Source organism: Rhipicephalus microplus, chromosome X (genome assembly GCF_043290135.1).
Source record: "Rhipicephalus microplus isolate Deutch F79 chromosome X, USDA_Rmic, whole genome shotgun sequence".
NCBI classification, from domain to species: Eukaryota; Metazoa; Arthropoda; class Arachnida; order Ixodida; family Ixodidae; genus Rhipicephalus; species Rhipicephalus microplus.
In genome coordinates, this window is record NC_134710.1 from 494,531,474 (window position 1) to 494,555,860 (window position 24,387).

General features: G+C 44.4%; 1 protein-coding gene and 1 pseudogene across 1 annotated transcript in view; both read left to right on the forward strand.

The window, feature by feature from the left end:
* The window catches only part of LOC142775543 (whirlin-like), a 394,676-nt gene that overhangs the window by 131,169 nt on the left and 239,120 nt on the right, over window positions 1-24,387 (forward strand). The gene's annotated exons all lie outside the window — the stretch shown is intronic.
* On the forward strand, window positions 17,012-22,493 carry LOC142761729 (uncharacterized; annotated as a pseudogene).

Genomic DNA, 24,387 nt, shown 5'->3' on the forward strand with positions numbered 1-24,387 from the left:
TTGAGCAAAACATAAATAATAGAAAAAAGCAGAAGCCAAATAAACTAACTAAAAATTCAAAATCGTACCAAAAAAAGAAAAAAAGAAGGAAGGAAGGAGAGAGAAAGAAACAACAGGGGTATAGGCGGCTTACGGGACCCACTGTTGAAGGTCGTGGAGGGACATCGTTGGTGAGCTTGGGTGGCAGACAATTACTCGTAGCGAAAGGGGCGACTGCGGTAGAGAGAGCCCCCGAAACAGTTCCTTCTCTAGTGATTTAAGAAAAATGTGAAACAGGTGTTTCGGGGCAATAATATGGCTTTAGCGCAACTCAATTTGAGCGTGAAGGAAAAGTACTATACAGTCAAGAAGAAAAAAAACAAAGGACAGTGTGAGCGCTAACATCTAACGTTGGAAGTTAGCGCTCACGCTGTCGTCTGTTTTTCCCCTTCTTGACTGTATAGTAACTTTCCTTCACGTTTAAACTGAGCTGCGCTAAAGCCACATCATTTTATTATGCACCAACTCCCCCAGTCAGCAGTACCTGTTTTGGTGAGACCACACTGACACGACGATTGTTATAGCGCGCGAACTGATTGACGACGCGGAGGCAAGAGAGACGCGAAGGACACCCTCTTGTCTCTGCGTCGTCGCTCTGTTCTCACGCTATACCTATAATAATGTCATACCAACTAGCCCAAGATGCCACACTTTTAAGTTACACTGACACATTCCATATGTGTGTGTGTGAGGGGCGGCAGATTTCGGGGCAAAGATGGTGAAAACACTCAAGGCCGTTTGGAAAGTACAGGCTAAATTTTGGGCCAGAAGGCACGTGTTGCTAGTATGGCGGCGTGCATGTATACAGCCCTTTTGTAGCATTCCCAGAAGCGCTTGTGATTGAAGCCAGACACATCAATGAGACCCCACTATGATGGTCGCCAACGTAATCTTTTACTTGGACGGACCCACGTGTTTGGTTCGACGCCATGAGACCAAAATCGTCAGCTGGGATATGTTCAAGGAGCGGCTACGCGACATCTTTTGGGACCCGTCCGGTCATTAAACGGAAGCGCGAAAAGAATTCGCCACTCGTGTGCAGTTCTCAACTGAACTGTATGTGTCGTACGTACAAGACGTGCTGTTTCAAAACCAGAGCCGAACGTTGACCTGAAAACTATCGCCAAATATTGCTGACATCGGTATCATGTAAGCTACTTCAACACCCAATTGCCTCGCACGTTTACGCCCATCTCGAAAAAAATTACCTTTTTTTAGAAACATCGCGGCTTCAGAAAACGTTGTTCCTGCGAAACACAGTTACTTGAATTCACTATTGAACTGCACTCCCTATATGAACAACAGCCACTGAAGGGTGTCTGTGCAAGCAGGCGTTCGGTGTGTAGTGACACGATGGACCCGAGCTAACGGTGGGGGGGGGGGGGGTTGACCCCCTCCCACGCCTAGCGGTGCGTGGCTTTGCCATGTCCGGAGAAAAGGGGATCCGGGGAGTTGAGCCAATGCTGGGTGATTGGACATTTAGGGCACCCTCAGCGACGGCAAAACACCCCTTTCGCCCCGGCTTCACGTAAACAGCACTTCCGGATCGACCCGCACGGGGCGAATCGGTAGTCGCCTTTTCCTGCCTCCCCCTCACTTCTTCGTCTTTTCTCTTACTTTAAATCTTTCCTCTCCTCTACTCTCTCCCATTGACTTCCATGTTTCTTGGCGGCAAGAGTTAACCCTTTGTTGCTATCCTACCTTGGATACACCATATTCGGTTATAGTGGTGGCGTACAGCTGGCGTCTGCAGGGCCTGTACTTACAGACCCTGCAGCGCCCCCTTGTAGGACTCCATAATGGGTGGTTGCGCCGCTGCCAAAAATTAAACATTTACATGTGGGTAGTTCCTTCCCCCCACTCTCTGATCGCCCTCAGAAAAGATTGCGCACCGATGAAGTCTTCCAGTTCTTTGGTCACCAGACAGTATCTTTTCCCCGATACCACGCTATCCACGCTGACACACACGGCAAACCAGTGCGAACGCTTTAACCTTTTCTAGTTTCGAAGTCTTTGACGGAAATCTTTGGTCCCGGTTATGAAGCATCGAAAATGGCAAGTGGTGACCTCTTGTTGGAGTTCCGCGACCAGATACAATATGAGAGATTGCCTAATCTAGTGAAATTTGGAGATACCAAATTAATAGTAACCCCACACCGAACCATGAAAACCACCCGTAGCATTGTTTCCGATAATGATCTGTTAGGGCTGACGGAGGCCGAACTCCTGGAAGATTTCAGCGAACAGAGTGTCATCAACGTGAAACGAATTAGAATGACGCGCGATGACAAAGAAGTCCGGACTAAGCACCTGATAATTACTTTTTATTCGAGTGAACTGCCCGACTCCATCCAGGCTGGGTACATCCGGCTTCGAGCGAGGCTATATATACAAAACCCTTTCCGATGTTTCAAATGCCAGTGATTCGGCCACAGTTCATAGGACTGCTGAGGCCACCTAACTTGCGTGAACTGCAGTGCTGAAGAACACACACCTGATGCATGTGAAAACTCTCTTCACTGTGCGAACTGTAATAGGAAGCATGTCACATAGTCATGGTCATGCCCACGCTGAAAAAGGAAAAGGAAATTGGCACAATTAAAGTAAACAAAACATTTCATTCAGGAGGCATAAAGGCAGGTGTCCTACCTACCAGAAACCAGCTTTGCCGAAGTGGCGCGTCAGGGGGCAGCGCCACGACAGCCTCTGGCGGCTGTCTGGCACACGCGTAGTGAGCCGGTGGTGACGCCATCCGCCCCCTCGGCGGTTGCAGCCAGTGCTGCTCCACCGTTCAAGAACGACCCACCAACCTCCTGGCTGGGGGCCGCGAAGGTCTCGTCTTTTGAGGCGAGGCCCTCAAAACAAATGCAGCGCTTGCAAAAGCGCATGTTCAGTGTCTCGCAAGAGGCAATGGACACAACACGGAGTGTGGGGGCGCCGTCAGCGCCTAATGATCGGGGCGGCTCCATCGACTGATTCATAAAAGAAAAATCTCGTGTCACGGCCGCCAGAAAGGGTCCGTGAGCTAATTTTCCATCCTTGAGCACACAGCACAATACACATGTAAAACGGACACACAGATCTTACAGTGGATTGTGACAAGACTTCTCCATAACTTCGATGAGGTTTGAGAAATTCTTGATAAACATACTACAAAGGTGCTGTGTGTTCAGGAAACACATCTCAAGTCCACACAAATAAACTTTCTAAAGCAATATGCCATGTTCCGCAAAGACCGTGACGATGCTGCCGCCTCATCGGGCGGTGTCGCTATAATAGTTGATAAAAGTGTTGCCTGTAAGCAAGTAAACCTCCGAATTTATCTTGAGAGAGTTGCTGTCCGAGCAGTGATATTCGGGAAGCTACTAAGAATTACTTCTTTTTACATTCCTCCGTGCTATAAACTTTCGAAGACACAATTTCAAAACTTCAATAATGACCTTCCTCCGCCATATATAGTCGTTGGTGATCTAAACGGACATAATCCCCTAAGGGGCGACTCCCAAGTGGATGCACGAGGATGCCTAATTGAACACTTTCTGTTTTCGTCAGGTGCATGTTTACTGAACAAAAAGAACCAACCAACCATAAACAAAACACATACTCTTCTATAGACCTAAGTATTGTCTCGAGTACAATAATTCTATATATAGAGTGGTCCGTTCTCAAGAAATCCTTTGGGCGTGACCACTTCCCGATTATGTTTAAGTTAACAAAATAAGATACGTGCTCGCCTGACTTTCCTCGTTGGAATGCCAAGTAAGCCAACTGGGAACTGCTCAGATAAAACATATTTTTAGACGAAGATAACATTGCTGATTTCAATATAGACGATGCAGTGGCATACCTAACAGATTTTATTATCGACGCTGCCGTGAAATGTATTAAGCAAACTAACGGAATGACTAATAGGCGTTGCATGCCATGGTGAAACGACGAAAATCGGAAAGCGCGCAATAGTCAAAATTAAGCTTGGAGATTACTCCGAAATTACCCAACGGCTGAAAACCTCGTCAATTTCAAACAGGTCAAGTCACAAGCCAGAAGAACACGTCGTCTTGTGAAGAAACAAAATTGGAATAGGTACATCTCCGGTATAAATTCTCACACTGACGAAACCAACGTTTGGAATAGGCAAACAAGTTAATAGGTCGGAGTCACACCCCCTACCCTTGGTAAGTAGCCGAGGTGAGAGCCTGGGGGAGCAGGCGAACTGCCTAGGCGAACACTTTAAATATGTATCAAGTGCATCACACTATACAGAAACGTTCTTAAGATTCAAAAAACGCGAAGAGCGGCTGCCCCTTAAATGTAAACGTCCATGCAATGAGATTTACATCTGGCCATTTACATTAGCTAAACTTAAGGCATCTCATACGTGCTGCATCAACTCGGCGCCAGGTGGTGATTGTATATTGCACGAAATGTTCAATTGCCTTTACCCCGAAGCACTAAAAACACTCTTAACCCTCTTTAATACCATGTGGAAAGCTCGCTATATTCCATTGTCATGGAAAGAAGTGATAGCCATCCCGGTACTTAAACAAGGCAAAGACCTGTCCTTGGCAGCCAACTACAGGCCAATAGCGTTAACAAGCTGTCCATGCAAAGTATATAAGAAAATGTTAAACTGGCACTTAATCCACTTTCTAGAAAGTAACAGCATACTAGACCCCCTTCAGCGTGGTTTCAGAGAGGGAAGGTCGACAATAGACCACCTTGTTCGCATAGAGACATACAATATAGATGCATTTATTCCTAGGCAGTTTGTACTTTCGGTATTCCTAGGCTTGGAGAAAGCATACGATACCACATGGCGATTCGGGATTCTACGCGATCTTGCCGCCATGGGCATCCATGGGAACATGTTAAACACAATTGAAAGTTATCTGTCTAACCGACTGGCTAACCTCACTGTCCTTCCTTTTTTAATCTTCCTCCTCCTCCTATCTGTCTAGCCGAACCTTTCGCGAAAAAATAGGAAATGCTCTTTCTAGATCATTTACCCAAGAGACTGGTGTTCCGCAAAGGGGCATGCTTAGTTGCACACTCTTTCTTGTAAAAATTAACTCCCTGCAGTCAGTAACTCAAAGCGCGATGTTTTATTCCTTGTATGTTGATGATGTGCAGATGAGTTTCAAATCATGAAATATGTCTATCTGTGAACGACAAGTGCAGCTTGAAATGAATAAGTTCTCTAAATGGGCGGGTCAAAATAGTTTTAAAATAAACACCTTGAGAAGCACTTGCGTACTTTTGTCCAACAAACGAGGGGTAATGCCACTACAGAATGTTGCGATCAAGGGAGACCAATTTTCTTTGACGAGCGAGAATAAGTTCCTGGGACCCACTTTAGATTCAAAGCTCACGTTTATTGCCCATATGAAATATGTAAAACTGAAATGTCTTAAAGCGATGAACGTCCTAAAGCTCCTGTCACGTAAAACATGGGGTAGGGATCGAAAGTGCCTCTTTAAGTTGCACAAAGGTCTTGTCTTGTCGCGCCTTGATTATGCCTCTATAATTTATCATTCCGCAAAGCCAAGTGCAATAAACATCCTAGACCCCGTTCACCATCTGTGTATCCGACTTGCAACCGGCGCTTTCAGGACAAGCCCGATCCAGAGCCTCTAAGTAGAGTCGAATCAGAGGTTACTTCACCGGCAGTGATCGTATAGCACTTTCACATATTTTAAAAAGCTACGCACAAACATAACCACAGCCTTCTTATTCACCCATAAAGGATATGACCGCTGCCACTCTCTTCCATAATCTACCAGCAGCGAGAAAGCCGTTCTCTTTGTGTGTGAGAAACTTAAGTTAGGAAATGGGTGTTCTACTGCTAGAACTTTGTCCTATGCCCACAGCAAAACTTTTACCGCCGTGGTAGTGGCAGCCTAAAAATTGTGACACCTTATTTGTCGAGATCACTATACACGCACCAGAAGCACCTATTAAACTGCATTTCCGACAACTCCAGTCCAACTACTCATGCGTAGAGTTTTTTACCAACGCTTCTAAGTCGTATGCCGGGGTGGCTTATGCAGCCCTTGGACTATCCTTCTCGGAATCCGGTGTACTGCACCCGGAAACATGTATCTTTACGGCTGAGGATTATGCATTATTGTCGGCTGTGAAGCATATACGTACATCAAACATACAAAACTCAATTGTATTTACAGACTCGTTAACTGTCGTAAATGCATTAAGATCACTTTTCTGATTCAGAAATCCGGTAATAATTGAGCTGTATTTCGTTCTGTGTACAGCGTATATGTCCAACCAGCATGTTACTATTTATTTATTTATTAGAATACCCTCAGGGCCCGTAGGGCATTACAGAGGGGGTGGGTACAACATATATAACACACAAGAAAAAGAGACAAAATAAAGGAACAAGTATCAGATGCGCAAATCAGGAAGGCAACATAAGTCAACTAAAAATGTATAAGAATTCAAGCACATACAAGACAAAGATAGATAATGGAAACTGCGTATAGTTACAAGCATTGCTGAGAAATTGCAGTCTTGAATAACAAAGGGTCTGTTATTGATACAACGGAGAAGGGAAGGTGGTTCCAATCGGCGGCTGTTTTCGGTAAGAAGGCTGCTGAAAAGAATTTGGTGCGGCAAAACGGAATGGCAACCTTATGCTGATGATCAATGCGCGATGAGTGGTATGACGGTTGTGCAATGAGGTCTCGCTTCATTGATGGATTGTGAAAAAATATCTTATGAAAAAAATGCAGTCGCGCCAGTTTCCTCCGGACAGTTAAATTGGGTAGGTCAAGGTTAGATTTCATTTCTGATATGCTAGCAGTACGGGAATAATTAGAACAAATGAACCGAACTGAGCGGTTCTGAACAGATTCTAACACGTTATTTAAATTTTGCTGCACGGGATCCCATATAGCGGACGCGTACTCAAGCTTTGGGCGAATTAGTGATCGGTATAATAGAATTTTGAGGGACAGCGGAGCGCGAGAAAAGTTGCGGCGTAAGTATCCTAGCGTTCGGTTAGCGTTATTACAGATGTAGGTAACATGCGTGTGCCAAGATAGATTGTTGGTAATGTAAACGCCGAGGTACTTATATATTTGCTGGGTACCTGGCCATAGAAGTATTGAGGGCAATGTTTTAGCTGACCAAATGGCCACGTCAATTAAATTGCGTGCTATTAACCCTACTGCTACTGTCCCTGCAACAGACTTAAATTCCTTCCTACGTAAGAAACTGCGAAGCCACTGGCAACGCTTGTGGGACACAGAAATAAATAATAAGCTTCACTTGATTAAGCCGCAGTAAGGTTACTCGCCCTCCGCTACGAGAACACGGCGAACTGTTGTCCTATTCTGTCACCTCAGAATAGGACACACTCATAGTACCCAAAGCTTTCTGCAGACTGGCGATGAACCTCCTACTTGTGGTACATGTGGCGAGAGGCTAACCGTCCTCCACGTCCTCCTGGAGAGTCAGGGAGCTTAAAGGAAGAGAAAAAATATTTTCCTTTAGCATACCACTATCATCTTCCTCTACATCCTACTTTGTTTCTCGGCGAAGAGCCGCTTTTTGACGCAAAATAAGTTCTTATATTTCTAAAAGATGTAGTATTGAATGTGTTTAGGCCAACAAGTTCATAGCACATCCTCTGTCCAGAAAATGCCACTGTGATAGTAGCTTTCAATAGGCCCAGGCCTCCATGCCCTTGTTTTAAGGGCTCGGTCGAGGCACTTGGGCTCCACGCCAACTTTTTATTTCATATACGTATCATTTTTAATCAATTTTATGTCTCCACAACTGACATCATTTGTCATTGCCATAATTTTACTCTATGTATATTTTACGCACCGACAGTGACTGTTTTCAGGCCCATTTACAGCCATGTACCATATATTTTATCCATACTGCGTAACACACAGTTCATTACTATAGCTCTGGCGCTCTTCGGTCACATCTGGCCCTTGCGCCAATGAACTTCACTAATAATCAACCAGCCAACAAACAGATGTAATTTTTTTGAAAATTTCCTAAGGCTTTTGATCGCGTTGCACATTGTCGTCTTATTTCTAAATTATGTATATGACGCATGGACTCATTGACCCTTTCCTGGCCGAGAAACGTTTTGTCATTTCGTCATCAGTTTACGGTTGTAAACAATTGTTCTTCCACTACTGAAGTATCGTCTGATGTTCCACAGGAGAGTGCTCTGGGGCCTTTACTTTTCTTAATATTTGTTAATGACTCACCCCCCGGAATTTTCTCCGTCTTATGAACATTTGCCTATGATTGTGTTGTTTACAGTGCAATTAATTCCAGGAATGATCACATCTTTCTTGGGAGTCTGTCACTTTCTTTATGGAGAACTATGGTGGTCATGGATCCAGTGTATTTTCTTACGGTATGTTTGTGTAGGGTTGTTCAATGCCCTGATTGCGCCGCCACGACGGTCTATTGGCTAACGTACTCGGCTGTGGACCCGCACCTCACGGGATCAAATCCTGGAATTGGTGGCTGCATTTCCTATGGAGGCGGAAATGTTGTACGCCCGTGTACTCAGATTTACGTGCACGTTAAAGAACCCCAGGGGGTCAAAATTTCCGGAGGCTCGCACTACGGCGTCTCTCATAATCAAATGGTGGTTTTTGGGACATTAAATTCCACAAATCAATCAATCAATCAATCGATGCCCTGATTCCGTAGTGCCTGCATTACTAACGATGTCTCGAGTGAGTAAAACGTCTTCTCGTAATCAATGAAAGCTATGTATAGGGGTTGATTGCATTTTTCGCATTGTTGTATTACCTGATTGATTGATTGATTGATTGATTGATTTGTGGGGTTTAACGTCCCAAAACCACCATATGATTATGAGAGACGCCGTAGTGAAGGGCTCCGGAAATTTTGACCACCTGGGGTTCTTTAACGTGCACCCAAATCTGAGCACACGGGCCTCGACATTTCCGCCTCCATCGGAAATGCAGCCGCCGCAGCCGGGATTTGAACCCGCGACCTGCGGGTCAGCAGCCGAGTACCTTAGCCACTAGACCACCGCGGCGGGGCATTGTTGTATTACCTGATTCATAGTATAAATATGGTCTATTGTAGAGGAGCCCGTATGAAATATAGTTTCGTCCTTTGGTTGATTGAAGTCTAATGTCGCCCTAACTCCATTCGCTGTTACTTTTGTAAGTGGTTTTTACACAGCGAACAGTGAGCTGATTGGCCTGTAATTTTTCAAGCCTTTGACGTCTTCTTTTTTATGAATTAAGATAATTTGGGTGTTATTCCAAAATTTTGGTGCTCTTTTCGCAAAAAGGCACTTCGTATACATCTTAAGTTTCTAGCACAATTCTACGCCATCTTTCAGGACGTCCGTAGTCACCTTATCCTCACCAGCGGCTTCGCCTCTTGGCATCCCTTCTTTAGGGCTTTCCTTATTTCTCCTGTCGGAAGTAGTAATCTGTCGAATTACACCATACTGGTCGAATATTGTTTGTCACGATATCGTCTTCGTTGCTTTGACTTCTAGACAGCTTTCTGTTGAACTCCTCCGCCACTGCGATTATCCTATTCATATTCGTTATTATACTGCCTTCCTTTTTCCTCAATGTATACATCAATTTTTGCGTATTCACAAGTGTGACTTCGCTGCTTTTAGGAATCTGCATGCCGCTTTTACAGCCTGCCTAATTCTTTTCATAAAATACGTTCTGATGTCGGCTACCTTACGCCTATTGATTAACTCCAAAAGCTCTACTAGCTCTTTTATGTCGGTTGCATTTAAGGCTTTCATGGTTTGTCGTATTTTACTAAAATTTTTCACCTCCTGAGATCGTGTGCCAGTGCCCTGTCTAGCGAATATACATCCAACTTGCATTGCACACTCTTTGATAATACTAGTAAAATTATCCTTCATTGTGTCAACGCTAACGTCGGTTACCTCGTTTGATGGACATCTTCGAATCTCTTCTGAAGCGAAACTGTATTCCTGCACTTTCTCTGTCACCGCTAGCTCAATAATTGGTTTCTTGCGTGTCATTTGATGCCTTTCCTTTTTGAACTCTAGGTGAATACAAGTTTTTACCATTCTATTGTAGCTGCATTGGATCTTGCCAACTATTTCCACTTCCTGTGTAATGCCTGGATGTCGATTCGATTTTTAATTACGCCTTTAGAGCTTTGCCACGTCCACTTACGGTTAGCCTGTTTTCTGAAGAGGCATTCAAGATCCGCAAAAGTTAACGTTCTGTGAACTATACTAATAACTGCCCTGTGGCATTTGTAGAGCCAATGCCATTATCCACTATTGATCAGCGAACTGGGAGCGCGGGAAGAACACATGAACCAATGAGGAGGCACACAGCACGAGTGCTCGTACTGTGTGCCTCCTTCTTGCCTCGTGTGTTCTTTCCGCGCTCCCATTTCACTGATAAATTATATATTACCAACTAGCCCACCTTTCCATTCTGTTAGAACGCCATATACCACCACTGCATGGTCTCCAGCCTGTTCCTTGCCTACTTTGGCGTTGAAATCGCCAAGCAGAATACTATTTTATCTCTTTATATTTTAATGGCTGAATCAACGTCTTCATATAGGCATTGAATGAAATGATCATCATGACTAGATGTAGGCGTGTGGGCATTTTTCATATTGTACCTTTCGTTAAACTTCATTATCAATCTTCCCAACTTCTCACTGAGGCTATAGTATTCCTTCTATGTTGGCAGAAATACTCTTGTGCATAAGAAACCCCACAACTAGTTATTTTCCATCAACAAAGCCTCAGTAGCATAGGACGTGTCCGTTATTAAGCACTGTATAAGCCTAACGTGTCTTCCTAACTTTTTTGAGCTCTATTACATCGAATTTATCAGTCTCTAATTTCTCGAAAAACACAGCAAGACTTAAAACCTTCTGGTGTTGAAGGTAGCCAAGTTCAGATTTCAATGGCGGCCTGTCCGCGACGGCACGCATCTTCACACTATCGCGATATTCGAGTTGTTGCGTGTTGCAGTATGTTGCTTGTATTACATAACGCTCGCAAGCTCGAATTTACGTCAATGTGTTATTGCAGCCCGTTGCGTGAAACTCGAGGTGAATCGTTAATTCACCAGGAACGTAGGTTCACTGATGCGACCCACTTTGTTGCATTTCGAGTAGCTCGTTAAACTTGAATTGTATTCCAAAAAATCCATGTCTGTTCACGACGAAAGCACGGTACCTTAAGCGTGCACTCCTGTCAGTCAGGTAAGAACTTTGTTAAATGGTGCTGGAGAGTTTGGGCTACCGGGGTGTCGAAGAGGGACATCCCAGCAGCCGATATTGTAGGCGACGCTGGAGTAGGGGCGGAAACGTGGTGGTGTTCCGCCAGTTCTTGGGTCCTCTAGACTGCCTTTTGTTGGTTTCGGAGATGGGGGCTCCTGAGTGCTTCCTTCCAGTCAGACTCACTGGTGAGAGGTCCTTGAGATAACGTGAGAGATCGCCAGAGCATGTATTCGAGTGAAAAGTACCCATCTGAGCAGTGTGGGCATTGTGAATCTATGTCCGAGTTGCAATGGCTGAGTAGGCCCCGTGACGGGTACGATCTCGCTTGTAGCACGCAAAAGTCTACCTCTTGCGCGTGTTCGAGCTTTGCATGTGGTAAAGGATATACACTCCGTATGGATGGATGGATGGATGCTATGAGCGTCCCCTTTATAACGGGGTGGTGACAAGTATGTCACCAGGCTCGACAAAAAAAAAAAAAAACCTTTTTTCTTTTTTTATGTTGGCCTAATGCCTCTACTTCGATAAATTCTATCTTAATGGAAAAAAAGGTAAATTTTCAGCTTAAGTTCTCTGCCATTTACGGCACACTGTCCATATTTTATTTTTCCAATATTTATTTTTGTCCTTTCTCTCTAATTTTCTGCCACCAATACTCTAACCGTCTCTTACTTATTTCAATCGCGGGTGTGTTCAGCTTTCCATTGTTGTCCCTAAAACCCAAGGCTTCCTGTAGGCTCGTGCCCAAACGTACACCTGGGTGGATATCTCCACATTCAATCTGAACATGCTCCGCCGTTTCCTTATCTTTCCCGCAGCATGTGCATTGTTCTTCTTCTCCACTGAATCTTGCTTTATAACTACGCGTTCTAAGGCAACCCGATCTCGCTTCAAACAGTAAAGCGCTTCCCTTTGAATTATCGTAAAATGCCTCCCTCCTTATTTCATTTTTGCCCTTTCGGTAGTTACTCAAAGCCGGTTTTTTCTCCATAGCTGCCATCCAGTAAATCCTCTCCGCCTCCTTGACTTTTCCCTTAACGCTCTTTGTTGACATATGGCTCACAATACCAGCCGTATATTTACTAGTGAGTCTTCTAGTTCTTTTTCTCCACTGTGTGTCCACGCTCTTCCTATACAAATAACGGAACACCTTCTCTGCCCATCTACTCTCCTTCATATTTCTTAGCCTTTCTTCGAACCTTATTTTGCTTTGCGCTTCCCTCGCCTCAAAACCTGCCCACCCCATATCGCCCTTTACAGCCTCGTTTGTCGTCTTCCCGTGAGCACCCAACGCGAGGCGTCCCACAGTCCTTTGATTTACATCCATTCCCGATTGCACCTCTGCCCTCATGCACACCACTGAGTTCCCAAAAGTAAGCCCTGGAACCATTACACCCTTCCACAGACCTCGAAGCACCTCATACCTATTGTATCCCCACAACGCTCTGTGCTTCATTATTGCCGCATTCCTCTTTCCTTTTGCTGCCGAGGCTTTTTCCTTTACCTCCATGTATCTATCACTCTCATTTACCCATACTCCAAGGTACTTGTATTCACTTACCCTCGGTATTTCTTGGCCTTGTATGGACACCGTCTGATCACAGGGATCATTGAATACCATCAATCCACACTTCGTTACACTGAATCCTAGTCCAAGAGCTTCACCTTCCCTTCCGCATATATTCGCCAGCTGCTGTATATCATCTCGACTGTCCGCAAATAAGACGATATTGTCCGCATAAAATAAACCTGGAAGCTTCTGCTCAATCATCATGCCGCCCTGTTTGTGTGACAGATTAAAACCAATGTTGCTACCTTCTAGCGCTTTTTCCATACTCACCATGTACAGCATGAATAACAGCGGGGACAAAGGACATCCCTGTCTCAGACCCCTGCTAACCTCAACGTTCTCTTTGCTACGCATTCCTTCCCACTCTATGCAAACTGTATTTTCTCGGTATATCTCCCTCAAAAGCTGTATACAGTCGTCGCCCATGCCCATTCCTTTCAATATATCCCACAAAATTTCCTGATTAACGTTGTCGTATGCCCCAGTGATGTCTAGAAAAGCCACGTACAAGGGCCTATTCTCTATTTTAGATATTTCTATACACTGAGTGAGAACAAACAGGTTATCGTCTAACCGCCTGTCGACTCGAAATCCGTTCTGAAGTTCTCCCAAAATATCGTTATGTTCGGCCCATGTTTCTATTTTAATTTTTACTGCTTGCATCGCCAACCTGTATAGTACCGATGTAATGGTTAGTGGTCTATACGAGCGAATCTTGTCCTTTTCTCCCTTGCCTTTATAGATTAAGTTCATTCTACTTTGTCGCCAACTGTCCGGTATTTGTCCGTCCTTTAAGCTTTTTTCTACTGCTTTTAACAATGCTTCTTTAGTGTTATGTCCTAGTTCGTTAATGAGGCTAACGGGAATCCCATCTAAACCCGCGGCAGTGCGCTTTGGAATTTTTCCTTCGGCCTTTTTCCAGTTGAAATTATCAAGTACTAGCTCTTCCTCTGTTGCTTTCTCCGCCACACTTTTACTCACCGGGGAGATCCCCTGGACGCTCTTTTGAAACGAATCGGCTGTTACCTTTTGGATGTAACCTAGCGCTTCGTACCCTTCCAATTGATTTCCTCCTTCATCTAGAATATGTTGTTGCGTTGTGACAGACTTCCTACCTAGCGCCTTTATGTGGCTCCAAAAAATCCTAGGCGCGGCCTCCTTTTTTTCGTGTATCTCTGTCATCCAGCGTTCACTTTCACCTTTAATTTTTGCCTCTACCAATTTCTGTACAAGGGATTTTTTCTCTAAATATATTTCCCATATTTTTTTGACTTCGTCCTGCGGCCGCTTCTCCTTTTTTGCCTTTCTATGCTCCCGTGATGCTTCGCGTCGCTTCTCGATCGCCTCCCGGATTTCCTTGTTCCACCAACTTTTTGGCTTCCTTTTTCCTTTCCAGCAAACAGTTTTCTTCTCTTTCCCTATCTCCTTCGTCATTAGATGTAACAGCTCACTATACTCCCAGTCCTTGCCTGGTATTTCGCCTACTTCTTCCTCGACTCTTGCGGCTATATTTATTATTTGTTTGTCATTTAAATACGAGCTGCCAGACTTTGATTCCATGCTCATATTTTCAGTTTTGTATCCCATTTGTAATGTTATTCGTTTATGATCACTACCCAAGCTGTTAATGCCTTCCTCGTCTATCCTCATTTTTGTCAGTTTGTGGTAAATTCCTTCAGTCATGAGACAATAATCAATACTTGATTGCTTGTTTCCGACTTCCCATGTGATCTGGCCGTCACATTTAGGCCCCGTGTTAACTATCTCCAGACTATGTTGCTCGCAAAGATCTAGTAATAACTTCCCATTGGTGTCTGAATATCCGTCAAGGTCATGTATGTGGGCATTCATGTCCCCTAGAAGGATGATTTCGGCCCCATTACCAAATTCCTTAATATCCGCACTCATGCAATCCACTATCTCCTGATTCTTTTCTCTGCAGTTATTCCCCGTCCACAAGTAGGCTACCCCTAGCCACGTTTCCTTTCCACCTACTGTGCCCAGAACCCAGAGGTGCTCTGAACACGTCTGTTTCACTCTAACCCATTTGGCTCCGCGGTGAATTAGCATTCCTACACCCCCACCTTTCCTTTCCGATATGGTCCTGTTACACCCTTCCCAAACATAATTTTTAATATGTGGTGGCTCTTCCAAGTCTCTAAGGTGTGTTTCTGTAACCGCATCCACGCCTATCTGTTCTTTGTTTAACTGCTCCTCAATCTCTAACCATTTTGCCTTCTTTCTGCCACCCTGCATGTTTATGTAACTAATTGCAACACGCGCATTTTTCCTTTTTCTTTTACCTTTTTCTGGTTTTTCGCAATTCTACCTGTCAAAGCGTCCTCCTGGTTGTTTTCCCTGTTACGAGCTACCCCGGACTCCGAAGGGCCCGTGAGCCCCCCAAAAAAGCTACTGCGCGTCCTGCCAGTCGCCAGCCCACCTCGTGTCCAAGCCTCTTATCGAAATGAATCTTGTTTCTTTGGAATCCACCCCACCTGTGCACTTCCCTGTTTAAATCCACTACCTCGAAACCCTTCTCTCGACTAATTCGCCATATCTCTTTGTTTGCGTCGACAACCGCTCTTTGCAGGTTGACGTTGCGTACTGGTACTTCCGGTACTGTGCATACTACAATTTGCACCTGGGGGGACACGGTGCGCATGTCATCCACCCCTTTCGCCAAGGTCGTCGCTAGTCCTGACGATTCTTTTTTCAGGACGTCATTTAACCCTCCCGCAATTACAACGAGGTTACGATTGTTAGCTTTAGCTGCGAGTTGTTCACCCGCTTGACTCATTACTGTCCCCAGCGTTTGTCCTGGGAACGTCCCTATCGCAACTCTCTTGTCGCCTTTCACCCTTTCTTTGATTGCCGCTGCGCATCGGACTAAATTTGAGTCACCGGCGATGATGACCTGTTCAGACATTCCTTCTGAAACCTGCACCTGGCTGCTGACTAGGTGACTAGCGTGAGTCACGGCTGCTGGTTTGCTCCCTCCCTCCCTCAAAACTACTTCCCGGTAGCTGGGCCCTGTGGCCAATGTATCTGCCTTTGTCATGCCTGTTTCCCTCATCTCTCCCGCACGGGGGGTCGTCGCCATAATGCTTCCGCCGTCACCTGCGTCTTCATTCCCTTTCACGACCTTCGATAGGCCCTTCTCGGCTGCCCGGAGCCTTTCCTCCATGGCTGACGTTTTCTCTCGCTCCTTCGCCAATGCATTCTCCAGCTCTGCGATTTTCTCCATGAGCCCACTCTGGACCGCCATCATATTTTTCATTTTCTCCTCGAACTCGCACTGTCTACACTTGGCGTCATCTTCTGCTTTCTCTTCCGCACTAATTTCCACCTTCCACCCTACCCCGCACTCTGAACACTTTACGGTCTTTTTGACCATGGCTAGCTCAGTTTACCGATGCCCACGTGTTAGAAAACTGTACTAAAATACCCTGGTCTAAGCCAAAAAGAACCACAATAATAAATAAATACGCTACACTTCACAGCACCTGCGCATGCACGTGGTCGGTCTACGCGCAGGCCTCAGCCACGTGGTGGCTGGAGAAAAAAAAGACACAGTACAAAATACTAAAAAAAAACGTACACCGTACTAGACCTAATCAAGCTTTACGCTAGCGCCTTACGTTCTCATAACGCTACATACAGAGGCAAGCTGGAAACATGCAAAAACACTTATCTGTAGCTGTCATTCCGGAGCTCTCCAAAAACACGTCCGACCTCTACCACCACTTCCGTCCGACCTCTACCACCACTTACGAGGCACGTTCGCTGCGACTTGCGTGCCACCGTGCGGCCGTCAGAGAAGGCAGTCGGTGAGAGCCCGAGCAGAAAGCGCTTTCCCGTGCCCGCTAGCACCACTTCCTCCGTGGCTTGCATGGAGTTGTAGGTGTTCCATAACGCTGTCATGCGTTGTCGGTTGTACGAACAGGTACACGTCGTGCCCTGCGGGAACGACGTTTCACCATTTCTCTACTCGTCCCTGCTTTATTGGGCAGCGGCAGAAGTTGATTGCGGCTGTGCGACAAAAAAAGTAAGCTTGATAGCCGCTCCTTTGCCATCTCGCGTTCTGCGGTTTTGTTTTTCTCGTGGTGCTAGCATTTGTATACATTTCAGTGCTGACGGAACAAACTGGGAGCCCTCTCAGCACTTGAGGATATGCAGTGCACATTTCGTTGGAGGCGCGCCGTCCAAGAATGTGTCGTCCCCGTCGTACGTTCCACCGATATTTCCTTACGAGTATCGTAAGCTGTCCGTGCTCGTAGAAGATAATCTTGGATGCTATGAAAGGTGAGAACTGTGCAAAATAAAATTTTTCTATACTTTTATCTAGCTGTCAGCTAGTTACATTATTATATGCGATTTGTTTTTCGACAACCATTCAGCCAATATTCTGTCAGGTTGGTGTGCTCGACGACTCGTGTGACCAACTTGAGTTTGGTAGTGAAGCTTGCTAGGCAAGTTGGTGAATAAAGACTGCAGAAGCAGCGTGATCGGTAAGCACGGGACGAAGGAGAAACGCATACAACGACATGAGCGCTGACTATCAACTGTGTATTTCCGGTTATGTCACAAACGCAGGAAATAAACAATTCATAGTCAGCGCTTATGTCGTCGTATGCGTTTGTTCTGCGTCCCGTGCTTTGCGTTCGTGCTGTTCCTGCAGTCATGATTTTAGTGCTGGCGGAAGCGCAGCTGTTCAAGTAGAGATAGGCTAACTGGAAGTAGATCCCCATCCCCCGAGATGCTCAGCGATAAAAATGTCAGGTAGTCGTGGCTCTTTGAATAGATCATAGCATTCAAGGAGAAAGACTACGGCTGGGGTAGCCCTACGGCACTCGGAAGCTTCGAGAGGTCGTGGTCCCGGAAATTTAAAAAATCAATTTAAAAACAAACAACGCTGGTAAACACAGGACACAGTGAGAGAAAACGACGGGACAGTGACTGTGTTTTTGTTTACCACAGGGTTTTTTTTTAAATCTATTTTGACTCTGTACCAACTAGCCGAGTCCAATGCCTTGGTTCCAAAAATATTTGCGCACCTCTGTGCTAGAGTGTAGCTTGGGTGACTTTAGTGTTTGCGCAAATCATAAAAGCGTTGTGGGCTCGCACAGACGTGAAAGCCAAGTGCGCAAGCACATTTAGTGGTTGATACTTGTAGTAAACAGCTGACCGTGTAGTGATTCGACGTCGATGAAACGAGCAAAGCGTGGAGCATGTAGGCAATTGCACACACGGAACTTAAATCAAAACTGTTCATTTTAATCTTACATCTGGCCGTCGTTGCAGTTTTAGTTTTGTTGTCACTTTGAAGCCTGACGGAGATTGACACAAGGAGAAGCCAATCTGTGACACCTATTGGCTGCAAACAAGATAACAAGGTTGCTCTAATTTGAAGTAGTTCCACTGCTGCACCTCAGTCTGTCCGTGTTATGTCAGCTCAAATCAAACAGTACTTAAACTGTTAAAAAATCGCAGTAATTGCTCGTCCCTCCTACTTGCCCTGGTATATTTTCGTTCATTTCTAACTTGCAATGAATTCATAAATCAGATAAGTTACAGCACATATTTTCGCTTCAGTATTAAGAAGAGGACAGCCATTACAGCTGTTGCCAATCTTGCCGAATCTTCGCGGAATGTGCTGCAAGCTGCCCCAACTACAGACACCATGGATTCATCAGCTTCTTCAGCACCACTGAGGGAGGAATCTCAAGACACTGATGGAAACAACGAATCCAAACAGCTACAAGGCATTGAGGTTGGTGCTGTTGTAATACTGATAGGCACAGAGCAAGTGTCTATTCAAAATGTGGAGATTACTGAAAATGCAGATTGAGTGCTTAGGTTTGAAAAGTTAAAGAGCAAACAAAAGTATTGTCACAACTGACAAACAATGCAGCAATGAATTACTGAAACAGCATTTATTGGGGAAGACATGTACCAAAAAGAACCACGTAGAGCTCTGATGTCACAGGCATTAGCAACAATGTAAAAACAGGATTACATTATTCGTTTGCTGTGCACAAAGCTCTAGGACTAATTCGCATGTGTGCATTTCACTTCACTGTGTGACATCAACTTGCGACAGTAACGGTGCATCAGGGTACCGACCGCAAGTGTGTCTATTTCAGCATGCGACTCCTTGCGTATAGCCAATGAATAGCAAAAAGCAGAGCCTTTTGCTGAAGATTTGATTTTGTTGGGAACTCAGCTACAAGTACATCACAGTGGTGTGAACTGCTACAAGGTCCCAGTTCCTCATTACCTTATGGTGCAATGTAGCCCCAAGTGTAGTGAAATAGTTCTTGCAGCTTATAAGGTACGTCACACGTGGTCAATGAGGACTGTGACCCATGCTCAACTGTTGCCATTTTTCAAGATTTGCTGGAGGAAGCAGTGGCAAAAGGCATGGAGCTTGTTCCTGGCAATGTTGCTTGCGATTCGATATTGCATGATTTTTTTATTGAATATGGGTGACTGCTTTTTAATGCATCACTATTTCTCTAGCCCAAGCCGATCAGCGATACACTAATGTGTGTATCGCTGATCGGCTTTACTGCCTACTTTAAAAAGTAGATCCCCTGAAACTCAAAACAAATATTGGTGCGCTGAAATGTATTCTGGAACGCAGAAACAAGTACAGTCGTATTGGGTGCAAAACGGCTGGAGATGAACGAGGTGAAACAGCTCAGGCGTAGCGATTTGCGGTATGAAGGAGGCTTGCACAGTCAGGTGCTGCTTAATTCCCCAGGCAGTGAACAGTCTTGTAAAATGTAATTCTGGCTGTCAATTTCCTCCTGCTAAAAAGTCTACGATGGTTGTTTTTATTGGTCGCAATAACCGCTCTATACCACCAAGTCTTCCGAGTGCACTGTGGCTGTATGAGAACCTTGGGACGGCTATTTGCTTTGTTTGCCTGTTTGATTGATTCATATGTGGGGTTTAACGTGCCGAAAGCACCATTGTTTGCCTGTTTAGGGATCTTTGATGCATACAATTGACGTTGTACTGTAAAATTAGGCTAGAAAACACATTGTTCTGCTATCTGAAAATTGTAACACAACTCTTTTATGCAGGTCTCAACGCAGATGGTTGAGACACCGCAGGCCCTCAGTAAAGGTGCCCTTATGATTGCGTGCACCCTGTTTGCTGATGCATGCGAGGCGTCCGTCCAGGTTTCATTCTTTGCACACAAACAGCCAGCAATGGCTGACGCAAGTGTAGCTGCGTTATGCTTGGAAGAGTTCCGACCAAAGAGTTTTTAGGGCTGCGAGTCCTTGGTAGACAAGGAAAATGATATTGTCATCAGAGACCTAACGGGTGTGACCATTACTGTGTTCCTGTATCTATTGCCCTTAATGCCACAGGTAAATGCTGGATCGACCTCTTAATCACACCAATTCGAACCGATTCACAATGCACAATTTATTTAATTTATTAATTATAATTTAGATTGAGCTCTAATATAGATTTGCTTGTTTATGTATCGGTGCAGACTTCTTTTTATGTATTCTTATGTCCTTTAGGAATTATCGTCGCCTCCTAACACTTCATGCTTTTTTTTTGGTTGTGAAATAATTGACTGCACAGATGTATATAAGATGCTTTATAATAGGGATTTGTTTCCAATTCATTGTGTCAGGCCTACGGTATTGCAGTATGGTGGTATTCCCCCTTGTTTTCACACGCACTAATACGCAATGTATCTGCTAATTACTGGTATGTATGAAGCCAAGTGATGTGTCAACCACAACTCAAACAATCAACTTTGTTCACGGTTTGATTGTATTTAAGGTTAGTGATGCGGATAATCTTTTTGCATAATGGTACTTAAGTACCCATTTCTTAAGCGCCAATTTTGCATTGAAAACAGTGAACCTTTAAATTATTTTGGAGAGAAAATTTTTTGTCAAGTGGAAGCATTCAGAATTTCCCCGCTGGTCATCTGGGTGTTGTTTATAAGAAAATTTATTCTAAGAGAACAGTTTCTTATTTTAATACCAAATTTGGTCTACATAGTAGGCAATTGTATTGGCAAAGCCTACATCTATATTGGCAAAAATCCTGGAAGTGTATAACATACAGCAGAAAAATTGCAGTAAGACTATTGATCTTCAAACATCTTGCACAAAAGGCCTCGCCTAATGTGTAAACTAATTTTGGTATTTCAACAAGAAACAATACTCTGAGAATTAGTTTCCTGAAATACAACGCCCAAGTGATATCTGGGAAATACTGAAAGCCTTCCATGTTACAAAATTTTTTTCTCTTCGAAATATTCTTGCGAATAACTGTTTTCTATAAGTAAAATTTTTTCAAGCACTTGAGAAAATTGCCAAAACGGCTGAGACATTTGACATTAAATGACTTACAAGTGTTTGTGTGAGACACAACACTGCACTTATACCCTTATAACAGCAAAATGGCTGTAAACTTATTGCAAGATTGTGAAAGATTCTAGATTAGTGAGAGCGAAAATTTTTTTGAGTCATCTCTACTACAAACGTCGTTCCCTCAAAATAGCCTTTTTTACAGGTACACGGTGAGACATATTTGGACCTGTCAGCAGGCAGCAAGCTCCTGTTGTGTCTTATAAAAACGAAGCACGGCCTCACGTTCTCTGCGTTAGGAGTTCTCTTTGGCATTCATCGCACCAGTTCATCGCAGATTTTTTATGCCAATTTGGATATCCTCTACGTCCCTACTCAAAAGTGGATCAAGTGGTTTTCAAGGGATGTTGTCCAAGCAACAATGCCTCCCTTTTTCCGCCTGAGCTATCTCAATTGTAGTTATTTTCGATTGTTCAGAAGTGAGAATCGAGAAACCAGGTAAAGTCGCTGACAGGGTTAACGGCTGAAGTAACTACAAGAGTGACTTTACTCTGAAATTTCTAGTTGGGATTTCTCCATCCGGTTATATAGCATATATTTTGGATGTGTATGGGGGCAGGTCGAGTGACACATACATTCTGGCGAACTCTTGGTTGATCAACTTGTTAGACCCGGGGATGAGGTGATGGCGGACAAAGGATTTCCGCATGTCAAGCGCGACTTAAAAAGTAAGGACGTGACACTTGTCATGCCATCATTTGTAAAGGCCAACCAGTAGTTCACGAAGGCGGAGATGCAAAAAAAAACCTATAAGGTTGCATCTCAACGCATTCATGTAGAGAGATGCATTCAGCGTCTAAAGAGTTTTGCAATATTGAATGAAAGGCTAACTCCTGAACTTAAGTGTCACATCGACAAGATAGTGCATCTGTGCACTGTGTGTGCCAACACTCAATCTCCTGTAATCAAGACTGTGTAATGACTCATGTGATCTACAAATGTGTGCTTAGCAGAATATGTGCATTCCAAGCACAGCGGAATCGAATTATGGCCGTGATTTGTTTATTTAGCAATACCAATGACTGTAGATATTTCTGCTGTTGTCTACTTTTGGATTATCACTTGTCTTTATACAATGTTTACTCAAATATTTTACAACATATTAATAGCAGTCCTGTTTTTGTTCCCCATCTTGTCGTCTTGTGTATGGATTGATCTGACTGGCATTTGTAATAAAGGGAGAAAATTGTGTAATAAAGCTTTTGGCGGTTGGATTAGACGCGGTTGAACTTTGATTAAGTTCACTGGCACACGGTGTACTTGTGCTGGTGCTTGGATTAAATTGGTGCCAAGATTGAACGTTTTCTACGTACATTACATAGTTTGGCGCTCTAATCACTTCCGTAACATTCTAATTATTTCAGCTGGCACTTGCATTGAGGTGAACAGGAAGACCCGTAGTTTCAATAGTCCCCCCCTCCTCCCAGTGCACTATTGTGAATGTTGTGCAAGCATTAACGTGTCGAGACAGAACATTGAATTGTGTATGAGGCCGAAAGGATTGTTTCGATAAAGTAGCAGAAGTGAGTAGCTTTTGCTACAGCTCTTTATTTCAGGCAATCAAAGGCAGATGTCGTCTGCCTGACTAAGAACACAGCACCTAAATTCTCATAGTTGGAGCATACAGCAACGAAAACAATTTTACGTTATTGCACATAACAAATACAAAAAACGCTATTCACACAAACTTTTCTTCCTTAGCGCAGCAGGGAAGTAGTACCTAAAAAAATCACTCCAATATTTGCACGACTTCTTCCAGAAAAGAATCGCCCCTTTTTACTTCCAATGCGATTTGAACCCTTTGGCGAGTACACGTAGAAGTCGCACCTGCTTGCACCTACTACATACATACTTCTTTGAACATGCGTGTAGCAGGGGTGACTTTCTCGTAGTGTGAGATTTTTCCATCGAAGTGCAGATAGTCGACGTTGATATTGCAGTCACCTACAGGCCATGACTCACACCTGTAAGGGACCTTGATCTTCAGCAAGCGGATTCGTTCTTCTTCACCAATCAAGCCTTCAGGACTTCAGCACAGCTACGGCTGCGAAGTGCTGATCACAAGTCCGATTTGAATCACTTTTCGGCCCATTGTGGACTCGTATTGTTTTCGTGCAACTGGTTCCTTTGATATGCCATATGCACATGCAGTGCTTTTGAAGGATCGCGGTGTAACACGTTGTTGTGCCAAGCTGTGGAAGTCCGCTTGACGTATCTTGATATGGTGAGCTTTTGAGCTGGCAGAAATTCTCAAAGCCCGTGCGCAGTGCCACCGTGGGCATACACTGTGAAGAATTGTCTGCTTAGCGATGTCGTTGCGTTCTTACTCAGTGTCAACGACCTCAAGAATAAAGTCATCGCTTACTTCTTCGACTGGGATGCTTTGTGCTCCAAATATAATGCTCGGCTGTCCTAGCTATCTGAGCACCCTGTTCAAATTAGCCAGGTTTTCAGCAATTTCTTGCTCTTGGTGGAGCATGATGCCCAAGGGGCAGTTTGAATCGATGGTGGCTGTGGGCACGGGTTGCCTCACCAGCTTCTCGTATGGGTGTATAGGAGGGTACATCTCGGAGAACAAGACTTCCTTGTTGTACATTCCTAGCTGCTTGGCAGATGGCCTCTTCCACACGTTCTCGACGGATGATATTGTCGAGGTGTTCTCCTTATTGACGTACACAACCACTGCCGCTGCATGTTTGTGGCGGCCTGAGATTCCACCTCGGCAGTTGCAGTGAGCTTGTGTGATGTTCCTAGTGACATCGAGCTGAAGAGAAAAGAAACATACGCAAGGCATTTTATTACGGCTCAAGATTGATGAAAGCTTTTAATCAACCTTAATTAATCGTCATCGACAATCCACTAATTTGAGCAGTGCAATTCTAGGGCAGTAATTTGCTGGGCTAATTTGTTAGGACCACTAACTAGAGGCGAACTGAGTTACGTGTTAGTGGCCCGGCAGCGCTTTGGGCACTCGGCAGGATCATTCTTTGACGCAGACTAACACAGCTGCAGAGTATCCATGAAAAAAAAACGAAGCTTTGCTAACTTCTCTTGCGACGGAAGTGCAGTGTTTCCTTTCGAGAGCAGCATAAACAACAAAAGAGGTTG